This window comes from Acipenser ruthenus, chromosome 1, assembly GCF_902713425.1.
Source record: "Acipenser ruthenus chromosome 1, fAciRut3.2 maternal haplotype, whole genome shotgun sequence".
In the NCBI taxonomy this organism is placed as follows: Eukaryota; Metazoa; Chordata; class Actinopteri; order Acipenseriformes; family Acipenseridae; genus Acipenser; species Acipenser ruthenus.
Genome location: NC_081189.1, coordinates 116,078,555 through 116,092,792, shown reverse-complemented (window position 1 = coordinate 116,092,792; position 14,238 = coordinate 116,078,555). Strand labels below are relative to the sequence as shown.

Below are 14,238 nucleotides of genomic sequence, written 5' to 3'. Positions count from 1 at the left end.
GTTATTTTATTTATTAAATTTATTTTAAACAGACGAATCAGTAAACAGGATGGTAGAGACAGGGTGATGGTGAGGGGGATTTTCCTGCCTGTCCTCCCTTTGGCCTCCCCGGTAGCGAGGGTGACGATCTCAAACGTGCCCCCCTACTTGAAGAACAAGCTGCTGGTTGCCAAGCTGGGCCGCTATGGGAAGCTCGCATCCGGGATCAGGAGGGTGCCGCTGGACTCCGGAGCTCCGGAGCTGGGACATGTCATATCAATCTGAAGACAGCTATTAATGATTTTAAAAAATGCAGAGCAAGACCTTGGGCTTGATTACATTGTTTTTGTGACTTCAGATTTTAAGAGGTGTTACAGCTGCGTGGCGCAGGGGCACATTCAGCGTACCTGCCCGAGGAGGAAGCCGGCGGCCAGGCAGGGAGAGCAGAGGGGGAAGGGTGAGAGAAATGAAAATTCGAAAGCTGCTGATGGTGATCAGCCACGGGGCGAGGAGTCGCCTGCCAGTGAGATCGGGGAAAGGGAGGCAATAAATGAGGGTGACCCAGTGGCGGGTTTACAATGGTGAGGGGCCCACACTCGGAAGGGGCCCATAACGACCTAAATATTTATATTTTTTAAATGTACACATTGTGATACATTTCCATAGAGAATATGTATATTTAAAGAATGTGATACATTTTTTAAAATCTGTATTATTTGAAAGGTGTATACTTTTTTTGTCACAGAAACATTCTATCTTTATAGCTTATCTTTTTCTTACACACTCCAGGCATTTACAGGCGTGGCACTGTCACTGTGGCACGGTCAGCCTCGGCAGTGCCTGACGAGCACGCTGCAGGCGCGGGTGAGAGCAAGTGAAGAAGAATCACTGTCGACAAGTGCTTTGCACAAAATCATATGAAAAAACATTTAAGCAGTGCTCAGAAGCGCAAACGTAAAGCTGAAGTTGTTGCAACTGCTGCAAAACTGCCTAGAATAACTTTGTGAGTGAGCAGTAATGTTACTTGATACTCCGGCCTACACTGACAATGGCTCTGATGAACACCGTGGCTCTTATCATGCTGCTTCTGATGAAATACCTTCCTGCGATGCTGCCTGTTGCGGGGATATGGGCCCTGATTTGTGCTGAAATCATGAAATTACTCTAACTCATCAAGACAATATAAGGACAGAACAAGCTAATTCTAACTCTTTTATGCATTTTCTTTTAAATATTCAGTACGTTTACATGAGATCAAGTTTTCCCAAAACTAATGTCTCAGTAATGAATGATATCTTAGAAATTGGTTCTCTGATGAAGACAGCGAATAAACAAATTTAAATTCTGAGAAGTTAGGAAAACAGGGCATTTGTGTATTTATTTTAGAATGCATAATGTTTCTCAAATTTCAAAGTTTTGGCAGGACAGCTTCCCGAATGCCACACAAACTTTAAAAATGTCTAAAAATTTAAATAGTATAAAATATGTTTTACATTTTCTTACAGGCAAAGGGCCTTTTTTGCCATGAAATCCACCGCATTTACCTCGGTGTGGTACGCTCAAAACACAAAAACACACAAAGAAACACTCTGGAGTATTTTCAAGGTACATTCAAAACACAGAGTGTTTTTAGTGTATGTTCAAAACACTCTACTGGTGACTTTCAAAACACGCTGGTCACACACTGGTCACATTCATAACATTCCACTTGCCGGAGTGGGAGCGACAGGAGCCGAGACAAGCTGAAAAAAATAAATAAAAAAAGGGCGTATCTCATGAATAGTCATACTTGCCCCTGGCATCAGATAGGGGCGGCCATAAGGAAACAAGCTGCCTGTTACTGAATCAGCGCACAGAGAATATCACAGACATTTGCAGAGCTTTTTTAAGAAGGTATAGTAATAAAATAATGACTTGGATCGCATTATTGAGGCGTTTGGTTATAAAACGAGTGTTCAGGAGATGATTGATCGGTATGTACGACTTATTATTATTATTATTTATTTCTTAGCATATGTGAAAGCTATAGCGAACGAAAGGGTGGGGCGGGGCTGGAGATGCCTAGTGAGTGCTTTGTTGATATGCAGGGACTTTTAAACCCGTTTAACTGTGGAAAAAAAAATACTTTTAAACAGCGCGTCTAAAATTAACTGCACGTGTGAAAATAAATTGGACCTGACGCGCCTGACACGCACTTAATAAATGGACTGCAAAGGTTAAGACAGCTGAGGGGCAAGTGCTGGAGAACAGGGAGGAGATCTGCAGATTCACTGTGGCTTTCTATAGAGGCCTGTACTCGGCGGAGGCCAGGCAGCTTTTCCTACAGGATCTCCCTAGGATCATAGAGGAGGAAGTGGGGGGGATTAGAGTTCTGGCTGACCCTACCAGAGCTGACTGCCACCCTGCAGGGGCTGAACAACGGACGGGCACCGGGGTGCAATGGCCTTACCGCCGAGTTTTACAAAGAGTTCTGGGCTCTGCTGGGGCCAGACCTGCTCTTGGTGTTGCAGGAGAGTCTGGAGGATGGGCTGTCATCACCCTCATGCCCAAAAAAGGAGACTTGACCTCTATAAAGAAATGGAGACCTGTGTCACTCTTGTCTATGGATTATAAGATCTTGTCAAAGGCCCTGGCCAGTCGGCTGAGAACGGCAGGTCCATATTTGATAACATTTTTTAAATTAGGGACATAATGGCAACTTCAAAGCTTTTTAGGTTAAATTGTGGTCTGATCTCCCTCGACCAGGAGAAGGCCTTCTACTAAGTCGATCTTGATTATTTATTCATTCAAGGTCTTAAGAGGCCTTGGGGATAGGCCCAGGTTTTCATTGTGCTGAAGATCAATGGTGGCCTGAGTGAACCAGGCTACCCCTTGTGTGAAATGCTCTTCTCCATAGAGCCCCTGCTACATAGGCAGAGGCTGCTGCTCACCGGCCTGCCATCCCCACCCACCCTTTGCAGGCAGTCAGGGGGGTGGCATACGCTAACGACCCAATCACCTGTGTGTCCGGCCAGCAGGATTTTTAGGGCCTCTGCCAGTGTCAGGACCAGAAGAACTGGGCTGGGATTTTAGAGAGCCGAGTAGACCGAGGGCGTGACGCTGGTTGCTGCCACAGCTCTCTCTCAGTGGCAGAGCACCGAATATAAACAACTTTACTTTGCCGGCCTCTATGCTCTGGCATAGTTTCACCTGTCATACAGATCCAGAGTCTTGTTAGATTTCTTCTGGTACAGGCTGCACTGGGTCAGGAGGGCAGTGCTGTGCCTGCCCCACCAGGAGGGGGGGGGGGGGGGGCAGGGACTCATCGCCATCATCAGTAGTTCAGCGCGGCGTTCCATTTACAGGTGGCTCAGAGGCTGCTGTGCCTACGGGACCCTTCTCACCCTGCCCTGGATAATATTGACTGCGGCTACCATGCAGCATGGTTTTAATTCACACTCCCACTCTAGACCTGTCCCTCCTCCCAGGGCTTTATAGGACAGTGTCAGGTCAGTTCAGGATATGGCAGTGGTTCCAAATAAGGAGAGAATCAGATTTGTTAAACTTTTTTTTTGTTTTTAGAGGAGCCACTGGCCTTTGATGAAAATTTTAAAATAGAAATGTTTACTTCCCAGGCTTTTATTTCTGCATTGGCCAGTGCAGTCACTAAAGTAAGGGATCTTTTAGATTTTCAAAATTTTCAGTGGGTGAGTGTTGACAGCCTGGCTAAGTCAGGTCAGAAAGAATTGTTTCTAGGTTCCTCACTGCCCTGCAGGAGGTGCTCCCCTGTGGAGAGGCTGAACCAGGCTTTCTCCAAGCGTCGCTGGCCTGACGACACAAATAATAGTGCCCCCCCCCCCCCCCCCCGGATACACCAGGCCGCCTACTGACCTATCAAGGTCTGTCCAGTGTTTCTCTCTCCACAGCTGACAAGGCGGCCCTTTACTGGCTGTGTGAGAAGGTGCAGCAATGCCAGCAACTGCAGCCCCTCCTTAACACCCCCAGGAGGGAGCGCCTTGCTGTGGAGAAGAGCCTCGGCCCTGCCTGGAGAAGCCTCTACAAGCCCGCGTTGCCCACGATCTCCAGAGACCTGCAGTGGAGAATTCTCCATACTGCCATTGCCACCAATGCCTTTGCCCACACCTTGGACCCCCGCGTGGCAGACACATGCCCGTACTGCTCAGAGAGAGACGGTTTTCCACAGTTTCTGCTACTGCCTCAGATTACAGCTGCTGTTCTGTGTACTATGGAAAGTGTTCAATGATCTCACTCTGGATTTCGCCACCACTGTGTTTATATTCGGGGTGCAGTACATATACATACACATTATATTATATATATATATATATATATATATATATATATATTATATATATAATATACAGCTCTGGAAAAAATTAAGAGACCACTGCAAAATTATCAGTTTCTCTGGTTTTACTATTTATAGGTATGTGTTTGGGTAAAATGAACATTTTTGTTTTATTCTATAAACTACTGACAACATTTCTCACAAATTCCAAATAAAAATATTGTCATTTAGAGCAATTATTTGCAGAAAATGACAACTGGTCAAAATAACAAAAAAGATGCAGTGTTGTCAGACCTCGAATAATGCAAAGAAAATAAGTTCATATTCATTTTTAAACAACACAATACTAATGTTTTAACTTAGGAAGAGTTCAGAAATCAATATCTGGTGGAATAACCCTGATTTTCAAGCACAGCTTTCATGCGTCTTGGCATGCTCTCCACCAGTCTTTCACATTGATGTTGGGTGACTTTATGCCACTCCTGGCGCAAATATTCAAGCAGCTCGGCTTTGTTTGATGGCTTGTGACCATCCATCTTCCTCTTGATCACATTCCAGAGGTTTTCAATGGGGTTCAGGTCTGGAGATTGGGCTGGCCATGACAGGGTCTTGATCTGGTGGTCCTCCATCCACACCTTGATTGACTTGGCTGTGTGGCATGGAGCATTGTCCTGCTGGAAAAACCAATCCTCAGAGTTGGGGAACATTGTCAGAGCAGAAGGAAGCAAGTTTTCTTCCAGGACAACCTTGTACTTGGCTTGATTCATGCGTCCTTCACAAAGACAAATCTGCCTGATTCCAGCCTTGCTGAAGCACCCCCAGATGAGTCCAATTTTCAGCTTTGCCCAACACCTGGTTGTCTAATGGTTAGACGGAGACCTGGAGAGGCCTACAAGCCACAGTGCCTCGCACCCACTGTGAAATGTGGTGGAGGATCGGTGATGATCTGGGGGTGCTTCAGCAAGGCTGGAATCGGGCAGCTTTGGCATGAGTCAAGCCAAGTACAAGGTTGTCCTGGAAGAAAACTTGCTTCCTTCTGCTCTGACAATGTTCCCCAACTCTGAGGATTGGTTTTTCCAGCAGGACAATGCTCAATGCCACACAGCCAGGTCAATCAAGGTGTGGATGGAGGGCCACCAGATCAAGACCCTGTCATGGCCAGCCCAATCTCCAGACCTGAACCCCATTGAAAACCTCTGGAATGTGATCAAGAGGAAGATGGATGGTCACAAGCCATCAAACAAAGCCGAGCTGCTTGAATTTTTGCGCCAGGAGTGGCATAAAGTCACCCAACATCAATGTGAAAGACTGGTGGAAAGCATGCCAAGACGCATGAAAGCTGTGCTTGAAAATCAGGGTTATTCCACCAAATATTGATTTCTGAACAACACATTAGTATTGTGTTGTTTAAAAATGAATATGAACTTATTTTCTTTGCATTATTCGAGGTCTGACAACACTGCATCTTTTTTGTTATTTTGACCAGTTGTCATTTTCTGCAAATAAATGCTCTAAATGACAATATTTCTATTTGGAATTTGGGAGAAAATGTTGTCAGTAGTTTAAAGAATAAAACAAAAATGTTCATTTTACCCAAACACATACCTATAAATAGTAAAACCAGAGAAACTGATAATTTTGCAGTGGTCTCTTAATTTTTTCCAGAGCTGTGTATATATTATTATATACACACACACACACACACACACACACACACACACACACACACACACATACAGTTAACCCTTCTTTATACTGCCAGTTAAGGGCCATGGGCAAAAACGAGAAATAAGTGAGGGTGGCGTTATAGTGAGGGTCAACAACAACAAAAAAACCAAACACACACACACACACACACACACACACACAACACCCTACTATGTTTTCACTAAATTCTAACATTTTATTTTTTTAGTTATACAGTTACAGTATCTGCAGGCCATTTTAATAAAAAGTTAATCTTTTTTAAAACCACAGTACTAGTTCTTAACACAACAGTAGGTCTACTAGTGACGTTTTATCATGTTTTCCCATCTATATGGAACATACATGGTTACTTTTGAGGAACAGTTTATACTTAAAATAAAATAATAATAGAAAAAACAAACACTCATTTAGTGTCAAATCACCCAAACAACAGTTCCATAAAAACAAAAAAGCATACCATTTTATTTGTTTGTTTGTTTACTGTACTGGTCATTTGAACTTTAGTGTTTGTGGCACGACTATAAGCCTGCTGAATACTAAGCTCAATAGCATTCTTTTTTAAGCAGTTTTTTGAATATGGACAGGATACACTTTTTTTTTTTTTACTTGCACGTAAACAAACAAACAAACAAACCAACCTCTTACCATACTTTTTTTTTTAAAACATTTACTGTGGTTTATAAAAGTCACTTATTTTAGACTGTGTCAAGCCATTTTCAGGTTAAACAAATCAACCCGTTCCATCAAGGTAAGCCATTTGTTTTTATCCATTACAATGTTTCCAATTGTCCTTAGATTAACAGTATATGCCTCACTTAGGCGAGAAAACATTTGCTTTCTTTTTTTCAGATGCATACATGCTGATTTTTTTTCTTTTGCTTCGGTGTTAAACGTAGGGTCGACTCGTCATTTTGTACTTTCTGTTTTGCTTTGGGAGCGGGAGTGTTGATGACATTGGTATGAACGTTCAGTTAACAACGAATTAGGAAAGCGAGTCAAAGGTTAACTGCATAACTTTGTTGTTTTAATTGGCCATGATTATTTCGTTGGCGCTACAATGAGGGAAACTACAATGAAACTACAAGTTTGCTTGGCTTGGGAAGTTGGCGGGTGGCAGACATGGGGGTGGCGATATAACGGGTACAAATAGCACTGTTTTATATTGTTCAGAGAGAATAGCTGGCGGTATGCGAGGGTAGCGTTATAAAGGGGGCGGTATAAGTGATATACAGTGGTTTGCAGAAGTATTCACCCCCTACCAATAATGTCACATTTTGTTGAATTACAAATAATGTATGCACAGTTTTTTTTAAACAAACTTTTTTATTCAAAGCTGCAGTGATTAAACTGAACACTGTTATATGAGGAGGAGGTTAAATGTCAGCAAAACTTGCAAAGAAAATGTACAAAATGAAATGTATAGGTTGTATAGGTTTATAAGTATTCAGCCCCTTAAGTCAATACTTGGTAGAAGCACCTTTTGCAGCAATTACTGCTATGAGTCTTTTTGGATAGGTCTCTACTAGGTTTGCACAGTAGGATGGTGACATTTTTGCTCATTCTTCATGGGAAAATTGCTCCAGTTCTGATAAGTTTGTTGGGGATCGTCGATGGACTGCAATCTTCAAGTCTCGCCATAAATTTTCGATTGGATTCAAGTCAGGACTTTGACTGGGCCACTCAAGAACATTAATTCTCCTCTTGTTCAACCACTCCAGTGTGGCTTTGGCTTTGTGCTTCGGGTCATTGTCCTGCTGAAATGTGAATTTCCTCCCCAGTTTCAGAGTCTTGGCTGACTCAAACAGGTTTTCCTCAAGGATTCGCCTGTACTTTGCACTATCCATTCTCCCCTCTATCCTGACAAGCTTCCCAGTCCCTGCTGAAGAGAAGCATCCCCATAACATGATGCTGCCACCACCATGCTTGATAGTTGGGATGGTGTTGACCGGGTGATGTGCAGCGTTGGGCGTGCGCCAGACGTAATGCTTGGAATTTAGACCGAAAAGTTCAATTTTGTCTTGTCTGACCACAAAACCTTTTTCCACATGTCTGCAGTATCATCTACATGCTTTTTCGCAAACTCCACACGTGCTTTAAGATGAGGCTTTTTGAGTAATGGCTTCTTTCTTGCCGCCCGTCCATACAGGCCAGCTTTGTGTAGAGACCGGCTTATTGTTGATGTTTGAACACTGACTCCCATCTCAGACACAGAACTTTGCAGATCTCTCAAGGTCATTGTTGGCTTCAGAGTGACATTTAAAGGTACATTTTGTGCATATGTAAAAATAAAGGTTTGTTAATAGTCAAGTCTGTCTCTCATGGTATTTAATGTGTAATAACAAAACATTTTACCAACTCCACAAGTCTGTTATATTTCTCTATTCTGAGTGCTGGCAAGTATTGGACATAGGCTAGCTGTTCAACACGTTAACACAGTCACAAGTTCAAACTCAGTCAGGGGATGACCTGGACATTTTCCATCCACAAGAAAGACTAGCTTGGTGAGAGAGGGGCACGCTGTGCTGGCAGAGTTTCTTTCCTTTTGGATGAGACAACCAACAGAGGCCCCATCTGCTTGATAATTGTGAAAAATCCGATGGATCGACTTGCCAAATGAAAATCAGGACCTGCAGCAGCTAAACAGCCAGCTTTGTTGAACTGCAGGCTAACCTGTCAAAAGCCAACCCCAAGACAATATCTAGCTTTCGCAAACCTTTACGTTCATTAATATGTGAAAATATGCATTGTAATTTAAACTTTGCTGGTCAGCTTGTCTTTAACAGAAAAAATGCATTCCATCTGAAGATATCCTCCAGGGTTAATGCGGATCATTTTGTGTATAAGTGTATGTTAAAACCGCACAAGCAGACAACAAAAAGACCATCTCGATACAGGACATCTCCTGGGTTTTTGTTGTAAAATCAGGTTTCTTATCCAAGAGTTAGGTAAAATGGGCACTACCAGTGAATGTGCAAATACTATACAACCCATCTTTTAATGAAAATAACTGCAGGTAATTAACTTTGATGCCCATTTCCTCAGTTTCATCTTTTTCTTGTATACACACCCGTTCGTGTCAAATCCACCCTTTCTTTATTATTTACAGATGTCCCAGGTGTTGCAGTGAACCTGTACAGAGGTGGGAGCTGGGCTTATCAGATCTAATTTATAAGTGACATATCTCCTCAAGCACTGATGGAGGATGTACACCTGCTGTATAGTCAAGAGCAGACCCATGACAGCATAAAATAAATCAGCCAAGCGTGCACCATCAAGAAACATTCAACATGTGGCTGCCAGCATTTGCAACACAACAAGGCATGCATACAGAGCAGCAGACTGGACACAAAACATGTAGAAAAAAAGCACTTTGTATTAGCAGTGGCTCTATGTGATGTGGAGACTGCAGGCAGGTTCACTTTTTGACAATTATAAAAAAATAATGTTTCAAATTTAAGCAATTAGTGCTAGTTACACTTCAAGTTTCCGACTGCCTGCAATTGTAATTCTGTCAGTGTTTAGAACACGTTCTTGCTCCAACTAAGTAACCAACCATAAATTCTGCTCAAAATAAGTGTGAGCAAGTCACACTGATTTTGTTATTTTTTATTTCTGTTTTTTTCAAATATCAGTTTTCTCCATTCCTCCACAGACAATGCTTCAGTGCATTCCAGTCTTAACAGTCGTCCCTGATGGTAGTTTTAGCTACAGAGACATACAAGTTTCTCCAAGAAGATATAATTACACATGGGTGTAAAAAAAAAAAAAAAAAAAAAAAAAAAAAAATTACAAAACACATGATAAATATTTTAAAAACCTTACAGCAACACAACTATGCCCCTGTACTATAAGTGGGCAGAACCCTAACACATGCTGTCACTAGAGTTTACAAATAAATAAATAAATAAATACAATGAACATTTAACATTTGGGTAAGAGTAGATAAGTGTGCTGATCGACACCCGGCTAAACTGAGTTCAAGAGCTAAGTAGTTGTTCAGTGAGCAGCAGGTCTTATCAGTGAAAGGCACACAGAATTGACTGTTGTGCAGCACAGACTCCTGGCAAAAAAAAAAAAAAAAAAAGTACATTTTAATTTCAATTTTGCCATGCTCCACTGTTAAATAGACTTCTTACATATATCCACTCCCCACGACCACTATGCCTGTGAGAAGTCAGAAGCACTACAGGTTGCATCTGCCAGAGGCTTATTATAAATAAGATTTGCAAGACTACATCCTCCAAGCCTCTAACACAAAATTCATTTTGTACACAGCGGCAGACCTGATCTGCACGCTGCTACTTTAAGAGCTGTTTCAAAACCTTTTCCATGGTGGATGAAACAACTCCTGCGCTGTGAGGGTTATGTGCAGCATACTTTATTTGAAAAGGAGGAAATACTGTAAGGTGCAGGTAGATGCAATACCCAAAAGATAAGAGTCTATAAGATGATGGCCAGAACTGAAATATGGACCACGGTCGGGGTCAATTCCTGTTTTTCAATTTTAAAATCAATTCCCGATTCCAATTCCATTTCCTTTGGAGGAATTGGAATTAATATTTTAGAGACACAATTGTTGTGATGGTTCAACTGCTTTCTTTTGAAGCCAATTTAACTGACCAACAGTGACAATTGAAGTAATTTGTTGCCACTGTGAGAAGCTCATTTTAACAGAATACTGCAAATTGCAATTTTGATCAATGATGTGTTGGAACTGATTAAAAGAGAATGAGAATTGGAATTTGATTTTAAAAAGGAATTGGAATTGAAAAACAGGAACTGACCGCAACCCTAATATGTACGACGAGAGGGTATATTAGCACAAATTAACTATTGACAGTACTTTGAGTGCCATCTTTAAACAATATGATCTTTTTACAGTATATTTAATGACATCTCAAAATGCTAAACAGAATACTGAACACTGAAGTTGTTAAAGAGGTCACTTACAATTTAAAAAAAAAATATGCAAAGTAGGAAAAATCTCCTTTATTAGCTTGTGGGCAAAATAACCCATCTCATGTCCTTTGGGAAACATCTTTCATGACCCCCCGGATCATGATGATTAATACTGTTATACGGCACGAATCTGACTTTGTTATAGTTAACATTAGTCTTCTCTCTATGTCTTTCTGGAGTAAAGCCAATAAGAATGAATTCGGGTCACTTTGATGTGTGGTACAGATAGACAACGGGGGTGGATGCCTGATTTAACACAGAACATCCTACTGTACCTGACAGGATACAGGATATTGCCTGTGATGTATGACTTGTGGGACGCCTTGACTCAAAACAAAAACAAAGACTTCCCAGCTTGTGACCTTGCCTCCAGGGTTAAGTAGCTTGGTGACATTCATCAGGTGGAAAGAGATTATTGGATTGACAGTGGGAACAGAGTCAAGTGCAGATCTCCAGTCCTCCTCGTCTGTAAGCGAGTTGCATCAGTGAGACGACATTTCGATTTAAGCTTTTCAAATTAGGTAGAAAAGTAGGGGTAAAATGTATTTGTCAAAAGTGAACAACAACGATAATTTTCCTCCAAAACAGTCCACAAGCCTATGTCAAACTGGCACTGAAAGCATGCTATTACACCTGTGAAATAGCTTTGCTGAACTCAAATGACACTGATTTCAAGGTGGGCGTCGTTGTTTTGGAAGGTGCTTGCACAGAAGTCTTACTAAGCTGTGCGTCAAGCGTGTTTGATGTAGCCTTTGACAAGTCAATTGGTCAAGGTTGTAATTAGATTTCAATGTTGTTTGCCTAATTTAGAACATGCTCACAGTGCCCTCCTCGATTTGGGGGATTCCGAGAGGCCAGCGTTGCCTTCACTACCAACTACATGGATCCACAAGCTCTTCTGTCCTCCCAGCAACTCCTTTAGAGAAATGGGGTTAGTCAAACAGGATCCACCTTTTACCTAGTCCCTGTTGGCCGTCTCCTCTAATGCTGTTAATAAATAATCCTCATTTACCCCTTATAATGGATTACATTATTGTATATGGTTTATATATGGTGTTGCTTCTTTCTCTGTATTAGAAAGAAGCAAGACAAGGAACCAGAGCTGAATTAAGGACCTACGTGATATCCTGTGGGATTCAAGCAGCCCTGAAGCTCCCTAAAAACTGGCATCTGTGTTTGTAACCAAACTGTGAAAATTCCACTTAGATTCAGTACTGAATACTGCAAGAGCACTGGCTTAAAAATAAGATTCCAATTGCATCAGTTTAGGTAATTATTATTTTTATTATTATTATTATTATTATTATTATTATTATTATTATTATTATTTAATAATAATAATAAGTAGGGGGTTGATGAAACTGTGTTTAGTTTCATAGGTTTCTACTCTGTTTGACTAATTAAGGCTGACATATACAGGGCTATTCCATGTCAAGTGCAAATAATTGGTGGTTCCCCCTCACAAATGAAAACAAAAAACAAAGCTGTGGTTAGGCTCAATTATGAGAATGATCTTCCCAGTTCACTCCATTAGATGGATATTTCAAATCATCTTCAGTTTCCTAGTATTTCATTTTTACCCATTTGATATACTATCGTGAGTGTATAATTGCAAGTCACTTGTTATTGGTTTTGCAACATACACAATTTTAATTACCTTTTACAAAAAATGGTGCAAATAAATAAATTAAATATACAGAAATAAATCTGTACCGAACTGTAGATGCAGCTTTTTTTTTGATGAACCAGTGTTCTTTTAAATGGTTAACTTAAAAAGCTCTCCCATTTTAACAAAATTAAATCTTACTGTTTCTCTGAGCAGTGACATACACCATGTACAACTACAGTGCTGTTTAACATTTTAGTATATCAGCATTGTTTTGTGCATAAATACAAATCTATGACGTAATTATTATCATTATTAGTTTTGTTTTGCCTATAGTCTGGGAGTCAAAACTCAAATGAAGTTTTGCTGTCCATATGGCATATATATATATATATATATATATATATATATATATATATATATATATATATATATATATATATATTCTTTGTTAAATTAATCTCTGAAACTGACAAAAGTAGAACTGAGAAAACTAAAAGGCATCTCACACAAATAAATGGCTTCGAATGCTATGCCACCAACCACTTTGAAATTGCTAACACTTTTTAAGTTTCAGCTCGACAGCCAATTTAGGCATAAAGGTAACATTAAAGTCATGGTGAGTTACAAGGACAAAATAACTGTCCTTGTGCCAACCATGCCATAGAAAACTGCAGGGGTAAAAGGCTTGTCACGTGCTCATGCTTGAATTCTGGCAGGATTCTGCCCATCAAGGCTGAGTACAGTGCAGTATTTCCAAAGCCGAATGTACTGTATTCACTTCATTTCTTTGAAAAAAAAAAGCTGTAGTTGTGTAATGCGATACATTACATTTAGACAACGTTTGCAGTTAACACAATTTGAGTAACGTGTCTTAACAAAATGAAATTCAAACAACAGGTAGATGCCAGTTAAAAATGCTGCAAAAAAACAACAAAGTAGCCTGTCCTCAAATGAGGACAATGGCACTTAGACAGGGGTACTTCGTAGACAACAGAATAATCAGATCCAGTTGTTACTCACTTCATCACGCTATAGCCTAGTTTGTAAAACTATTGATTGAATTACTGTAGCATAACCCTTTCAGCATCTCCTGCATGGTAATTAACGTGGTGTTGTTCTTTTTAATGGTTGTACTGTTCAAGATTATTAGGTTGAAGAAATGATTTACCAGTTTACTGTAAACGTGAATCAATCTATTGCTAAAACAAATTAAAAGAACTGTAAACAATGCAGTACCTGTCTTGTAGAACTGTTGGGTATGCAGATCGGCACAGAAATATCTGTTTTAATTCCCGACTGGTCACAACTAAAAATGACCAATTACTATCAGCGTGGTATTAATTAGCAACCATGAACAGCACATTTGACAAAAGGGATTATCCACGCGGCGCTACATTTTTAAAATCATAATTTAAGGGTATCATTAAAAGGAACTTGGATCACAACACTGCGGTCATTCATAAAAATTAGAATGCGACTATAACTACCTATAGCAGAAGCAGCACCGCAGCCGTCAATGAGTTACCCGCACGGCGATCACATTGGCTCTTACGGTACAGACTTACTTAGAGAGACGATGTATCATTTTGATATTGACACATGAGTTTGTCGCCAGTGCTACAGCGTTGGTCTATTGCAATGGCTTCACTTTACAGATTGCGTTTCAAATAATGTAATCATAGAACTTATGACAACA

At 40.6% G+C, this 14,238-nt stretch overlaps 1 protein-coding gene across 3 annotated transcripts in view; it reads right to left on the bottom strand.

The window, feature by feature from the left end:
• The window catches only part of LOC117421247 (lateral signaling target protein 2 homolog), a 136,889-nt gene that overhangs the window by 121,835 nt on the left and 816 nt on the right, over positions 1-14,238 (bottom strand). The window lies entirely within an intron of this gene.